The 15,820-nt window shown below is 45.6% G+C and overlaps 1 protein-coding gene across 1 annotated transcript in view; it reads left to right on the top strand.

Annotated features, from left to right (window-relative positions):
- Positions 1 to 15,820, top strand: part of LOC123758853 (AKT-interacting protein) — a 98,974-nt gene that overhangs the window by 11,047 nt on the left and 72,107 nt on the right. The gene's annotated exons all lie outside the window — the stretch shown is intronic.

Here is a 15,820-nt window from a genome sequence, read left to right as displayed (position 1 = left end):
GAGTAAAGTGGTGGGGGCGCGCCCCGCTGTGGGCGGAAGTGGTCAGAGGCGACAATGTCTCCCCTTGTGTGCAAGTCTGGTACACTTCCTTCTATGTCCTCCCCCCCACTCCTTAACCTCTTCCTTCGCCTCCACATTCCTTCCTTCCTTCCTTTACCACATTCAATTTTTGTTTGTTGTTAAATTGCACTTGTATCTCCACCCGTGTGTGGTGGCGGTGGTGGTATTCCTGCTCAAATTAGTGTGAGTGGGCTTTCTCTGGTCACCTAGCCAGACCATCTCACAACTCCTGTTCTTGAAACTGACGCACACGCGCGCACATGTGCACGCTGACAGAGCCATAGCTCAACGATCAAAGAGCCAGAGCTCAACCCGCCGCAAGCACAAATAGGCGAGTACAGTAAACAGTTAATGAGCTCCGAAGCACCAGGAGGCTGTTTATAACAATAACAACAGTCGATTGGGAAGTTTCATGCTTGTAAATTGTTTAATGAATATAACCAAAGCCGTCAATGATTGAGGAAAGATGTACACGTTCGTAAGTACTTGTGTAACTGCTTCGTGAATCTGGCCCCCAGAATAAGAGGTTATGGAAACTGGAGTATACTGAAGGAGTGACAGGGGGGACTTTTGACATGGATGAAAGTTTTTGACACAAATGAGGGCGATAATTGGGAACAGTGTATCAATTCAATTTATTTATTATGTACCCCATACCCATCACGTGGTGGAAAGGGTTACAGAGGCACACAATGGGTTCAGGAACTAAACCCCATAGTTCATTTAGCTAAGCAAGTGACAATCTTTCAAAGCTGGTTACACAATTGTTAATGTTATATATACATGTACATATATATACAATCATTTACACAACTACATCGTCTGATACATTTACCTGTGTGTCAGTAGGGAGGAATGTTACTAACAGTGTACTACAGGGAGGTTCAATCACCAGTAATGTTCATTTTTCTATACGAATGATCTACCAGAAAGTATTTACAAAATTATTTGAACATGTTTTCTGGTGATGCTAAGCTACTAGGAAAGATAAGACACTTAGACTATTGGTATGTCCATGAAATTGACCTGGAGCCAGATTCACGAAGCAGTTAGGTAAGCACTTACGTAAGGTGTACATCTTTCCATAATCTTTGACGGCTTTGGTTACATTTATTAAACAGTTTACAAGCATGAAAACTTGCCAATCAACTGTTGTTATTGTTATAAACAGCCTCCTGGTGCTTCGCAGCTCATTAACTGTTTAATAATTATAAACAAAGCCGCCAAAGATTTAGAAAAGATGGACAGGTTCGTAAGTGCTTGCGTAACTGCTTCGTGGATCTGGTCCCTGGACAAAATAAGTGCAATGAGCAATGCATGGCTGATAGAATTTAATGTGAATAAATGCCATGTTATGGAATGTGAACTAGGAGAAAATAATCCCCACATGTACGAGTTATGTGAAGAGGCTTTAATGAACTCTGATCAAAAAGTTCTAAGAGTGGTCGTGGATAGAAAATTGACCACATAAAGAACATTGTGCAAGGAGCCTATGCTACGATTTTCAATTTCAGAATCGCTTTTAAATAAAAAATATTTTTTTATTTAAATATTAAATATTAAATATTAATATTGGCGAAATATTAAAGCAATTGTTCACCGCCTCTTTTTTAGATAAAAATTGGAATATGCAGCTAGTGAATGGTACCTATTTCTCAACAAGCACACCAATATACCGGAAAAGGTGCAAAGACATGCCACTAAATGCTTCCGGAATTGAAAAATCAAGAGCCATGAGGAGAGGCTAGAGATGTTAAATGTCACAGTCAGAAGATAGAAGAAAAAACAAGACGTGCTATTATCACTACATGGAAAATTGTAACAGGAATGGATACAATTTACAAAACATTCTTGAAACCTGTCACTTCAAGAACAAGAGGTCATACAATGGAACTAGTCACAACAGATGTTCGGTAATTCTTGTCGGTAATGAGGGCTTACGGAAACCCTGTCATTGTTTATCAATGACTTTATTTACAAAAAATAGTTGAGGAAATCATTGTATGGTGTTCATATAAGTGAACTGCCCACTGTAAGAAAGAAAAGTACGGTGTACGGCCAGTTAGGAATACTGGGGGGCCTCTTGCCCACCACACAAGTGTCTTTTGACAGTATGCAAGGCGTGTGTGTGAGGGTTAAGGAGTGTGGTGGGCATATTGACGAGGGAATGCTGTGCCCAGGGGGTGTGGAGCGAGGGGAGGCTGGGCATTACACTAGATGATGGTCCAGTATGGACGGAAAAGTTCAGAGACACTTTAAGATGTTACACGACCAAAGACCAGAAAACACGGGAGACATCTCCCGTCACGCAGGGTGCAGTCGCACCTCCACAGATCTCCAGTATCAGCTATTGATACTGGTAATGGCTCAAAAGGGCCACCACTTCCGGGCTATTCATGCCCGTGCCACCTTTTGGGTGGTTTAATCTTCATCATCATCAAGACCAGATTCATTCCCCCAAAAAATCTACCCCCCTACGGGGCTACTCATGCCCGTGCCACCACTTGTTGGTAACTTAATATTCATCAACCACGGAAACGTCGTCCACCATTTGGTCACCACTTGGTCCGGGAGACATCTCCCGTCACGCAGGGTGCAGTTGCGCCTCCACAGATCTCCAGTATCATCTTTTGATACTGGTAATGGCTCGAAAGGGCCACCACTTACGGGCTATTCATGCCCGTGCCACCTCTTGGGTGGCTTAATCTTCATCAATCAAACGTCGTCAGTTCTTTTTCTGATGTATGGGTTGGGTGTGTGAGGGAGGACACCCCCCACATGCCCGTAGTGTTGGCAGACGAGGCAGCAGCAGTGTTAGGAGGAGCAAGATCACCACACAGTGTGGGTGTCCCTGCACAGTGTGTGTTGTTTGGCGGTGGCACTTTCCTCCTTGCTCATCTCTCTCTTCTTTCACACGTCTTTATTGCCCTCCTTCCCTCCACCCATGTGCACCAATCTACCCATCCCTCGTTCAGTGTTAGCAGCGAATCTGTCATTTGTGTAAAGTGGGTCAAGAGCGGCGTTTTCGTAGTGACGCAGATCCGTGGGTTGTTTTGGCCAGCGGCGACGTGTCGTGTACTTGATCCGTGCCACAGCGTTACCCTTGTGGTAATCTTGCCAGGTAACCAAAGGTAACTGTGTGTACCTTGCGTCGTGGAATGTTGGTGTGTGGCGACGTGTCGTGGAGCAAGGTAGCCCCACAGCGAAGAATGTTGGTGTGGGGGCGTCGTGTCGTGGAGCAAGGTAGCCCCACAGCGAAGAATGTTGGTGTGGGGGCGACGTGTCGTGGAGCAAGGTAGCCCCACAGCGAAGAATGTTGGTGTGGGGGCGACGTGTCGTGGAGCAAGGTAGCCCCACAGCGAAGAATGTTGGTGTGGGGGCGTCGTGTCGTGGAGCAAGGTAGCCCCACAGCGAAGAATGTTGGTGTGGGGGCGACGTGTCGTGGAGCAAGGTAACCCCACAGCGAAGAATGTTGGTGTGGGGGCGACGTGTCGTGGAGCAAGGTAGCCCCACAGCGAAGAATGTTGGTGTGGGGGCGACGTGTCGTGGAGCAAGGTAGCCCCACAGCGAAGAATGTTGGTGTGGGGGCGACGTGTCGTGGAGCAAGGTAGCCCCACAGCGAGGAATGTTGGTGTGTGGCGACGTGTCGTGGAGCAAGGTAGTCCCACAGCGGAGAATGTTGGTGTGTGACGACGTGTCGTGGACCACAGCAAGGAATGTGATAGTCAAGTGAAGTAATATGTGGGACACGCGCAGTGATAGCCATGCTATCAGGGCGTTGGCGAGGGTAGTACACACGGAGGGAGGGAGGGGGAGGCAAGAATCTCATTAGCAATCACAGTTAACCTGCTCGCTGCGCAGATGTAACATTCAAAATATCTCGCACATTATTGACAAAATTATATTGCTCCAAACATTCAAGTCTGAAGAGCCAAACATGCAGCTGTCTGGAAGCACCAATATAATTTTGTTTTGTTCACACCCAACACGTTGTGTGTGTGTGTGTGGGGGGGGGGGGGGTACAAAACGTCTACCAGATAGTGCAAGAGATAATCAGGGTGAGGTGGAAGGTGGCTGCAAGTAACTAATCTCCCAATCCTGTTCAGCCATTATATCCTTTAGATCTGCCAGTGGGGGGAGCGGGTTACCTAGAGCCTTGCAATGACTTTATCCATTCTCGTGTTCTTGATATCCTCATAATTTGTGAGTGCTAGCTCATTACCTGTCCCTATGTCACAAGCCATCCTCCGAGTTCGGGATATCACATGGCTAGCTCTTGACACACTGCTGTAGCTACATATAGTCTAGGCCAGGGAAGGGCAACCCTTGGCACGCGCGCCAATTGTGGCACGCCAACGACTTCTTTTGTGTGCTTTCTCAGCCCGCGAAACCCAGGGGTCGTCTTAAAAATATTTAAATACCCAACTTCTTCGTAGTTGTATATTTTAAGTTAATTAAATAGTGGTGTAAAATAGAGCGATACCATATAAAAATGCAATAAATGACAGTATTTTAGCACTGATAATTAATAAGAAAATGAAATAAACATGGTATTTGCAAGCTATGTTTCCGCGATATACTGACATGCAAGTTTTGTCTCGGTCATTGCATCATTGGCCAGGTGGCTGACCTCACAGCACCGATGGGGTAGAAATAGTCTAAACTACTCTATCCCTTTGAGATGTATTTTTTCTCGTCTCGATAAACATACTTGAACTCACGGCGCCCCACTCCACCACCACCACTGTACTAGGCTTGAAATTATACTTATTTTTGGTTGGCTTATCCACGAACCGATGTCCATTAACCTTTGTGGGTGCATGTGGTTGTGATGAGATTTCCAGAGTTGTGAATTTTTTATTTCTCATAAGGGATGAAGAATTAAAGCAAGAATATCTTTTATTATCTTTAGTTTTATTGTGCTTTAGTCAAATAAAACACGTAAGACTAGGCACTGTTGTATTGGGAAAACTTGAACTTGTGGCTAATCTGTTATAAAAACAAAAATTATGACATTTACTTTTTTTGTGATAAAAATTTAACTTTAAATTATGTGGGTGTATTTGGCGGCGAGAATTACCCTTAAATGCTAATAAAAAATATATTGACGCCATCATCATGGAAGAACGACGTTGAAGTAAAAATTTCGTCACTAAATTTGACATTCATTCGTTCCAATAATCAGTGAAAATATTCTTTAATTTTACAGTTAGTGTTTTTTGTTTATTATTTGAAACGATTTCCCCAATACTTAAAATACAAGAAATAATGTTCCCCAAAGTTCGGTTAGCACCTGAGGAAATGTTGCATCGAAGATTTGGTGATTTTGACGCGCGCACTTCAAAAGTTCGGCCACCCTTGGGGTCTGGGCTCCAGGGTGGCGTATACAGGCAGATGTGCGTTAGTTAAGGATTCCTGTAGGTGGTTATCAGTGGTGCCAGCCTGGCCCGTCCTCTTCACCATGTCTGTGGAGCGTGGCGTGGGTGTCAGAGGCTCCTGCTGGTGGTGGTGGTGATTCTGGTGCTGTTGCTGATGGTGGTGGTGCTGCTGTTCCTGCTGCTAGTGCTGCTGCTGTTCCTGCTGCTAGTGCTGCTGCTTGCCCTGGTGACCTGCTCTTGTGGAGCGCGGTGACTGACTCTCTCTCTGGCTCCCACATGACAGCCAAGTGTCATCAGGCTGCTGCTAATGAACGTGCATCTCAAACCCTCCCACATTCTCTACCCTGTGTGACCTGCTGTTTAGGAACTTGCGTAATCATTACTTTTCTTTTCGTTGTGGTCGTGAATGAGTAGTTTGTGGGCTCGAACTCCTGCCACATTACACTGATGTAAAGATCTAGTTTGTGGCGACTGAATATGTATTGAGCTCTGTATCGTTATTAAGAAGCAAGAACAATTATATGATAAAGGGACTAGGGGTTTGTGAGCTTACTAGGAGGGAAGAGCGGCAAGATGGGTTGAAGGAGTGTGGAGGAGTAGAGGTGAGAGTGGAGGCTGCTGCTACTCCCACACACAGCAACACACCATCGCAGGTATCAAGAGACGCCCACACGTGCTACAGGTGTGTACCGTGTCACCTGGCCTCCACTTCTCAATGTGTTGCATCTTGAGGGGGAGGGCCTCCAGAGGATTTGACAGGCTGATACATAAGTGTTGGTACCCTAGCTGTTGTCTTGTAACACCCGTGACCTACCCCCCCCTTAAGAGTTCACACCCAGGGAAGCCTTCTCCAAGAGGTCAGCCCAGATGACCTCCAGTTTATCTTGTATATTGATTAAAAATTCCTGGGTTAGTCTTAGTCAGCATAGTTTCAAGTATGTAATATTTCATGCAAGGGAATTAGACTCCAGATTCTTATGTGTAAACATCCATGGATCTCCCCCTTTTGGCCAGGTCAGAGGTCAGCCACACACGTAATTAATAACTCCTCTCTTGAAGAGTGTATGGTGAATGTCAAACAAGCTTGTTGAAATATTGTTTAAGTGTTTGTGCACGTGTGGCCCGACCCCCCCCCCCTAGCATTTCTGACCTGGGTAGCGACAGCAGATCTCCCCCCTCCCCCCTGTGGGTGTTGTATATAGAGGTCCTGTAGGGACTTAGACGAGGAGAGTGCCGGACACCGGGGTCCAGAGAGGGCTGTGAAGAACATCTCAGCCAGGGAGAGACAGGTTTTAAGGTAATGTGTGTGATCTCTGAGGTTTTGTTCCATGTCCAAATTAATTAATTTTTTGCCAGTGTTAGAGTAGGATTTATAAGTGGTGATTGACATAATTTTGGTCTCAATAAAACTCATGTTAAATTTCCCGTCTGTGTCAATTGTTGAATCCTCTTAGCCTTTTTGGATATAGTGGCTGACAACCGTTTCCATAATTAATGAGTCATAGAAAGTACTCTCCAAGTCAAGCAATGTTTCTTGCCTCGTTGCTTGATATAGTCTCAATGGTCAAAGGCAGATGGTGGCAGCGTATTTAATCCTTGTGTTAGCATTTCCTTATTGGCAGTGTATCTTTTGGTTCCGGTGTAACCATCATATGTCAGCTCACATTACCGTGTTTCATAACAGTGTTATCAAGTGCAACCGATGAGGAAGTGTTACTCAGGATAAGTAGTGTTTACATTATTAGTTTAGTGTTCCATTATAGTGGTGCAGTAGAGTGGTGGTACAATTTGGAGGTGTTACAGTCTTACGGGCTATTCATGCCCGTGCCACCTCTTGGGTGACTTTATCTTTATCAATCATCTGTTGTGGCGGTATATGTAAGCCATCGATCAGTGTTCCACCAGTTTCACCGGCGTCCAAAACAACACTTTTCTGGACTGGAGGACCGTCCCAGTGCTCAGCAACCCGAGTTAATGCTAAGACTTGAATTTCGAAATCCAACCGGAAAAAAGTATCAAAGCAAATGGAGGGGAAAGGTGGGGGGGGGGGGGGGGGGTGGAACTTGGACAAGCCGCCGGTTTGCTGTCCTCATCGAGGCCAATGTTGGTGTTGGAATATCTTGTTCGATAATTGGGTTGTTTTAAGCCTGCACTACTGTTCCAAGACTGGAACGCCTCGTTAGTAGTTACTCCACATCGCCACCACCTCTGGGGCCGAGGGAATATTTCCTTGTATTCCTATTGCTCGTGTGTGTTTAAGTTTGTAAGTTTCGTCAGCCGTTTTTCATAGATTATTTCCGTTATTTCTTGTTCAAACAGTTTCTCACATGCCGCTGACGTCACCCTGTTTATGTTGAGGCGATTGCTTGGTGTATGCCCCCCCCCCACACCCGATCATTCCCTCTGTCCATCCTCATTAACCTGTATTAATCACCATTTACTTATACCTTCAGTTCTATGTATTGGGTTTACACAGTGGAGAGAACTGTGTGAACCCAGTACACACCAACTTAAATTTAAATTTTAAATTTTGCCCCGAGGGGCGAGTTTATTGGGCAGCGCCACTCATCTTGTGAGTGGACACACCGCCATAGCAGCATGTACAACACTCCCCAATAGGAAGAAAACCCGCTGGGTTGTTCATCCTGTCACTTGTACCCAGACACAGCTGGGACTTGCTTAACTGTCTCAAGTGAACAGCTCCTCAAACAAGAAAATTAACATCTATCAACCCTTAAAAGCTTACGTTATCTTGCAGGTGCAAAATGGGGAAATCTTTTAACAGCATAAATATTTGACAAATAGTGTTTTCCTAACTCAAACAATGTGGGGTTTATTATTCTACACATATTTCTGATATCTCTCAGGTGTTCACATTCACGTAGATAGTGGTCAAGGCGGTGCCCGTCACTCTAACTTGATCAAGTTATACTACGTGGCAATGTATTGCTTATATAAATTAAGTTGGATGTGGGGTGCCTGCAGGGGTGATGGTGTGATGGTGCAGGAGGGTGAGGCAGCAGAGGTCACCACCACCGTATAGGTGGGGGGTGGGGGGTGTTGGTGGAGTGTGGGTGGAGGAGCTGGGGGGAGTGGTGGGGTGCTGAACCTCGCCGGGGGTCGTAGGTAATGCGTTTGACCCAAGTTCAGTACTAGGGTACTGAACATGGGGTGAAGTATACTACTTGTATCCAAGTAAGAGGGAGTATCGTACTCTCAGGGGTGTTACTGTACATTTAGTGTAGTGTCAAGTGTGTATGTGTGTACAATAATGTACTTTTAGTGATACAAGAAGTTTCAGTACTTCTCCCAGGTATTATCTAAGTCAAGCTGTGAGTTGGTATGAAGCCATTACTTGGGCATGGAGCTGGGGGAAGAGCAGGCTCAGGAGACCCAGCTGGGACTGCTAGAGCAGTTTTTCAGCTGTGTTTACCGTTGGTGGACGAGAGCAGAGTGATGCTGGGGACCTTCACAAGACAATTATGAAGGGTGATGCTGGTCTCGAGCGTGATGCCCCTGACTCTGGCTGCCTCTTGTAAATGTCACCGTGAACTAGTTTATACCGTACAGTACAAGGTGTGGGTAGGGTCCATGGTGAGGCCCTCGGGTATCTGTACACTGGTTGTATAGGCATGGGCAGCACTGGTGGGTGGAGGCGAGAGGCTGGGGGAGTGCGTTCTTGTGGGCGGGCGCGGCGGGGTGGGGGGGGGGGGGGGCAACACAGGTGGACACAGGCCGATGCAGGTGAGTAGAGATGTCTCGCTCTGTGCCTTCTTTGTTCTATTGTGTTCATTCATGCTGGCTCCCACCTTCCCCTCTCCCTCTTTCCCCCTCCCCCACTCCATCCTCCCCCCTATCCCCCACTCCTTTTCTCCCTTCCCCCACTCCTTCCCATTTCCCCCCTCCCGGCATCTTTCCCCACGAGCCATGATAACTGGCCGTGCCTTGCCTAAGTAGGAAGGTTGAACACCTTAGCATTGTGAATGTCAACAACAGCACCGCATTACAATACTAACAATAATAACATGAATAAATCCACAAGGGCAATGATGACGGTTCGTACCTATATTCGAAGGGGGTTCGAACCTATAATCTACATGATGAGGGTTTGATACATGAAGCTGTTGTGATTTCTGAGTGAATAGTAGCATTGTGGGCTACTGGGCAGGCCATACGACGTTATCTAATATATTGATACATTTCCAAAAGTTACTGGTGTCCTGGATTAGTTCCCAAGCGTCACTATGTAATGAAACCTTTATGTAACGAGTAATGAAACACTGATGTAACTGTAACTTGAGCTGGCAAAATAACTCAAGTCTCTCCATCAGTGGTTGAGTGTTGAGTGACTGATGTAGCTGTAATGTCAGTGTAGGAGACAAGACATTATATGTGCTGGTTATGTAGGAGGACATTTCTAACCCTGGGCCAGATTCACGAAGCAGTTACTCAAGCACTTACGAACATGTACATCTATTCTCAATCTTTAGCGGCTTTGTTTACAATTTTAAACAGTTAATGAGCTCCGAAGCACAGGAGGCTGTTTATAACAATAACAACAGTTGATTGGCAAGTTTTCATGCTTGTAAACTGTTTTAATAAATGTAACCAAAGCCGTCAAAGATTGAGGAAAGATACACACGTTCGTAGGTGCTTGCGTAACTCCTTCGTGAATCTGACCCAAAGACTTTGTATATATATAAATATGATAGATGCCATTGTAAATGAATGGCTACGACTGGGGTAAAAAAATATACATGTGAACACTCTTGGCTGTGGTATAGTAGAGCCGTTTTGGTGGACTGCTGCTCCATGTACTCGCCTAGTTGTGCTTGCAGGGGTTGAGCTTCAGCTCTTTGGTCCCGCCTCTCAACAGTCAGTCTACTGGTGCATGTGTGCTCCACCACACATGCTGGCTGAGACACTTGTGTGGCGAGCCACATATTGTATTATTGTGCATTGCTCAAGGGGAATGTAGAGGCGTATATTCCGTATTGTAGGCCTCTACATTATATCCAAAGTCATAATTTGGACACATTCCCGCTCTTGAGTGATAGTGAGGCCCGTCCCCCTAAGGTTCCCTAACGTCCAGAAACTGTCATACTAAAGTGCCCTTATCCTAACCTACCAGAGGACCCGCAACAGAAAACGGGAGAGTATGAGAGTTTGGGTGGAGGCAGAGAGCATATGCGTGGTGTGGAGGGAGTTGTGTAAGGCCGGGTGTGGTGGAGGTGGTGACTGTGGTAGAGGAGATGCTGAGGGCAGGTGGAACACGGTGGTCTTACTGGAGTATTGGGTTACTGTGGGGGGGGGGGTTGCTGTGGGGGTGCCACCTCTCCCCCACACTTACCTCCTCCTCCTTCCAAGCATTGTCACCCAGTACACACAGAAATCGCAATAGCGTGATGCATCAAATGAACAAATTCACAAGGGCCGTGACGGAGGTTCGAACCTACGCCCGAGAGTATCCCAGACACTGCCTTAATCGACTGAGCTACGACAATTCTTTTACCATGTCGTAGCTCAGTCGATTAAGTCACAGCGTCTGTGGCAGTCAGCGTCTGTCAATCCTGACAGTCGAGACAGTCAGCGTCTGGGATCCTCTCGGACGTGGGTTCGAACCTTCGTCACGGCCCTTGTGTTAAACAGTGGACGTGCCCTGGACACACACACATGGGGTGACCTAATACCCTCTTCTGATTATGGCCGGCGCTAAACAACTTAATAGGTGTCAACAACGTTGTCAGCAGATCTGAATACACAGCGTAGCCCTGCGCCCTCCAGACCTTCAGAGACAGCCCTGGGCAACGGACACGCTCTCTCACACACTCCTAGCTAGATCCTGGCCCGGTGTAGAAGACATATATTTTCATAATAAAACCCTGGAAAAGCAGTGGGCGTTTGGTACTCCAATTCCTGCCCGCTACCGAGTAACCTTCGACCATCCCCGGGTCAACAACAACAACTTAATCATTCTACAACAACATCAACTGGTTAATTTTTTAATTTTGCCCCGAGGGGCGAGTTTATTGGGCAGCGCCACTCATCTTGTGAGTGAACATACCGCCATAGCAGAATGTACAACACTCCCCAATAGGAAGAAAACCCGCTGGGTTGTTCATCCTGTCACTTGTACCCAGACACAGCTAGGACTTGCTTAACTGTCTCAAGTGAACAGCTCCTCAAACAAGAAGATTAACATTTATCAACCCTTAAAAGCTTACGTTATCTTGCGGGTGCAAAATTGGGAAATCTTTTCAGAACAGTATCAACATTTGACAAAAAGTGTTTTCCTAACTCAAACAATGTGGTGTTACACTTGTGGATTTGTTCATTGTCACCTAGGTTTCTTCTTAGGTCAATTTCCTTTGTACCATTTCCAACTCTTGGAGTGCTTACCTAGTTGTGCTTGTGGGGGTTGAGCTCTGGCTCTTTGGTCCCGCCTCTCAACTGTCAATCGACTGGTGTACAGGTTCCTGAGCCTACTGGGCTCTTATATTTTTTTTTTTTGAGATATATACAAGAGTTGTTACATTCTTGTACAGCCACTAGTACGCGTATCTACATTTGAAACTGTGTATGGAGTCAGTCTCCACCACATCAATGCCTCTAGTACATTGTGTGGCTCATTTGTGTACTGTTTATACCTGTGTCGCCTTGTTCATGTTCCACCCATACTAAATGTCACTATCTATCCTGTCCATTCCCTTAAGAATTTTGTATGTGGTAATCATGTCTACCCAAACTCTTCTGTCTTCCAGCGACGCGAGGTGCAAGTCACGCAGGCTTTCCTCGTAACTCGTACCTCTTGGTTCTGGAACTAGTCTTTTGGCATAGCTTTGAATCTTCTGCAGCTTCGTGGTGTGTCGGGTGTGGGGGGGGGGGGTTAGGGGCGGCAATGGCAAAGATAGTGACTGTTGGGGAGGGGGGGGGGGAGGGGGAAGGCGGTGGTGATAACATGTACTATAGTATGTATACTATCACTCTCCCCAGGAATGAACATCTGCCGCAATGATAAGAGTAATCTTTTTAAGGAGCTACAGACTCCAGTTTAATTTTAATTGAGGGTTTTAGCCAGATACAGACACGGTACACAGCATGTAATGCCGTTGTAGTTGGCGTGAAGTGTCCACTTTTGTACTTTATGCTTTGGTTTTCACAGTATATTTAAGAGATTGTATATACGTGTGTATTGTTGGGTGGAGAATGTGTGTGTATGTGCTGGTAGCGCGCCACAGTTCTGGGGGTCTCCTGCTGTACCCTGTGTTGTAGATCACTGGTAGAACTTTACACTACACACTTGTAGAACTCCTGTTGTGCGGTGTTATTTACTCGATTGACAAGCAGTTATGTCGCGTGGTGATTGGAGGGCGGGTATCGGTGTGTGTGTGTGTGTGTGTGTGTGTGTGTGTGAGTGTGTGTGTGTGAGGTGGCGTGGATAACAGGTGAGAGCTGCTACAGGAAATACCTTATTGTCCTTGAGGTAATATTCCGGTAACGGAGGAAGTGGTGCGGGCCTCTCCTTGTGGTGACGGCTGCCACTGGTGACGTCAAGTGAGCGATACAGCGGAGGCTTCGGCAGACACCTCGTCTGCCTGAATAAACGCCATCAATTGAGCCTGAACAAATCCATAAGGGCCGTGACGAGGGTTCGAACCTACGTCCGAGAGGATCCCAGACGCGCCTTAATCGACTGCGCTAGGACATGGTATAAGAATTGCAACCAGGAAATCAACCTACCACGGATCCTGCAGTCTCTCGGAGACAAACCAGGTTTTTACACAATTCCCCCATGCACCCGCGCTCTGCCAATAAGCTGTTCTACCTCTCCCTAATTGAGCCTAATTGACGATAGTAAATTTTCACGTGAAGTCATCCGTCAAAGATGGAAAACCTTCCTGGAAGGAAGGAATGGAATTATAAAGGGAAAGCGCCAAGCCATTACGACTATATAGCACTGGGAAGGGGTCAGAATAAGGATTTGGGATGGGACGGAGGAAAGGAATGGTGTCCAACCACTTGTGGACGGTCGGAGATTGAACGCCGACCTGCATGAAGCGAGACCGTCACTCTACCGTCCAGCCCAAGTGGTTGGATAACCTACCTAGAGAAGAGCTGAACTAGTAACCATTACTCCTGGTTCCGCAGACCTCGCCACCCATCCTGGCTCTCATTCATCAGCTGTTCCGTATTGTAGGTCTCTAAATAAAAGTTCTCAAATATATTTGATAATATATTTTGTTTATAGCTGGGCCTAGGTTAATTGTTTTGGTTCTATTAGCAAGGCTCGATTAAGCGGCGGACGGCTCCCAAAGACGCCTATATCATTTTTTAGCTTATTTTGTATTCATAATCCGTATTAATCAATTTTGTAGAGGGCCCGAAAAAGAAGGCAGGAATCAAACTTAACTTTTCCTAGGCTCAGTATCGTACATATATATATATATATATATAATTGGTTGATTTATACCTGCACTGGGTCAGGCGATAAGACAATAAAGGTAAAAACATGGGGGATACATAAGGGATAAATGGGGGATGAAGCACATTAGAACATAAAAATAAAGGTAACTGCGGAAGGCCTATTGGTCCATACGAGGCAGCTCCTATCTCCATACAAAGATTAATCGGGTGTAATTGGCCTGTTATGTTGAATCAGTGTTGGCATCGTTATGTTCTGGTCTTGTCCTTACTCTCATGGTGGGTAGAGTAAGTAGTTCCGTGATTTGGGTGTTCATGGTAGGTTGTTCTATTCTTATGTGAATTGCTTCAAGAATTTGTAATCTTCTTGCATCTTGGGTTTTGTCTATTATACAGGTATTTTTGTTCAACATTTCTCTTGTTAGGGTGATGTCATGGGCTTGTCTCATGTGATTCCTGGGGGCACCGGATTGAAGATCACATGTCAAACGCCTCGTCAGCTTGGTCGACGTCATACCTATGTACTTACATTGAAGGTTGCATCCTTCGTGGGGGCAAGTGTATATGTATACAACGCTTGACTGCTGTAGAGGGTTCTCCGTCGGCTTCGGGCTGTTTTTGATAAGGAGTTCGGAAGTTTTCTTGGTTTTGTAGAATATGATCAGGTTTATGTTTTGGTTAGGAGTAGTGCTTTTTACTCCTTTACGGATTATTTCTTTCATTATTCTTTCCTCTTTTATATGTTCACTGTGCATGGTTGATTTGTAATATAATTTTATTGGAGGTACTGTGGTTTCTGTTCTAGGTTCAGGATTATACCATCGGTCCAAGTGTCTTCTTATAGCAGCGTTTATTTCCGCGTTGCTATATCCGTTGTTCACCAATACCTGAGTTAGTCTTTCAAACTCTCTACTCACGTTGCTCCATTCGGAGCAGTGGGTAAGCGCTCGACGAATATAAACATTGAGAACACTGGCTTTGTATCTTTGGGGGCACTCCTTCTACAGTAAAAGCATAGTCCTATGTTGGTGGGCTTAGTGTATACGTTGGTGCTTAAAGAGGTTCCTGTTTTGGATGGACATGAAGGATGTTTTTGAACATCCTTCATTCTTGGATGTACTAATAACAAAAACAGATTAACACCTGATTAATCTTTGTATGTAGATAGGAGCTGCCTCGTATGGGCCAATAGGCCTTCCGCAGTTACCTTTATCCTTATGTGCTTCATCCCCCATTTATCCCTTATGTATCCCCCATGTTTTTACCTTTATATATATATAAATATATATAATTATATATATAAATATATATATAATTTCGCGTGGTGAATATTCCCCCCCCCCCGCCCTTCCCCGAATAATGTCCAAGCCACTTGCACTGGTTGGTGCAGCAACGGACTAGCTTCATGCAGGACTGCGTTCGATCCCCAAAGGTCTAAGTAGTTGGACGTTATTCCTTTCACTCCTCTCCGCTCCTAATCTCTCCTGGCATGTTATATAGTCATTCCAGTCTAACGCTTTCTCTTCATAATTTCCTTTCGTGTCCAGGACTAATTAGGGAGATGGACGCAGGGAAAAAAAATGTAAATTCCAGTCTGAATTGAATCGATAGCATTCCACTGTGGCCGCCCCTCCGCGTTCCTCGCCTAAGAATGTATCAAACATGTCCTCCTAATACAACATGCGTATTTTGACGTACTACTTTATCCCAAGGGCAAAAATCGTGGCATACATTAGCGCAAGGTCAAAAGCAAATGGAAGCGGCTGGCGAAATTGTCATATTGTCCCGTTTTCAGTTTCGGGTCCTCTGGTAGGTTAAGATAAGGGCACTTTAGTAGGACAGTTTCTTGACCTTGGGGAATCTTAGGACTGACTGTGTATATGTGTGTGTGTGTGTGTGTGTGTGTGTGTGTGTGTGTGTGTGTGTGTGTGTGTGTGTGTGTGTGTGTGTGTATATATATA

This window comes from Procambarus clarkii, chromosome 31 (genome assembly GCF_040958095.1).
Source record: "Procambarus clarkii isolate CNS0578487 chromosome 31, FALCON_Pclarkii_2.0, whole genome shotgun sequence".
NCBI lineage: Eukaryota > Metazoa > Arthropoda > Malacostraca > Decapoda > Cambaridae > Procambarus > Procambarus clarkii.
Note: the sequence above shows the minus strand (reverse complement) of the source record. Positions and strands in the feature narration are given on the sequence as shown.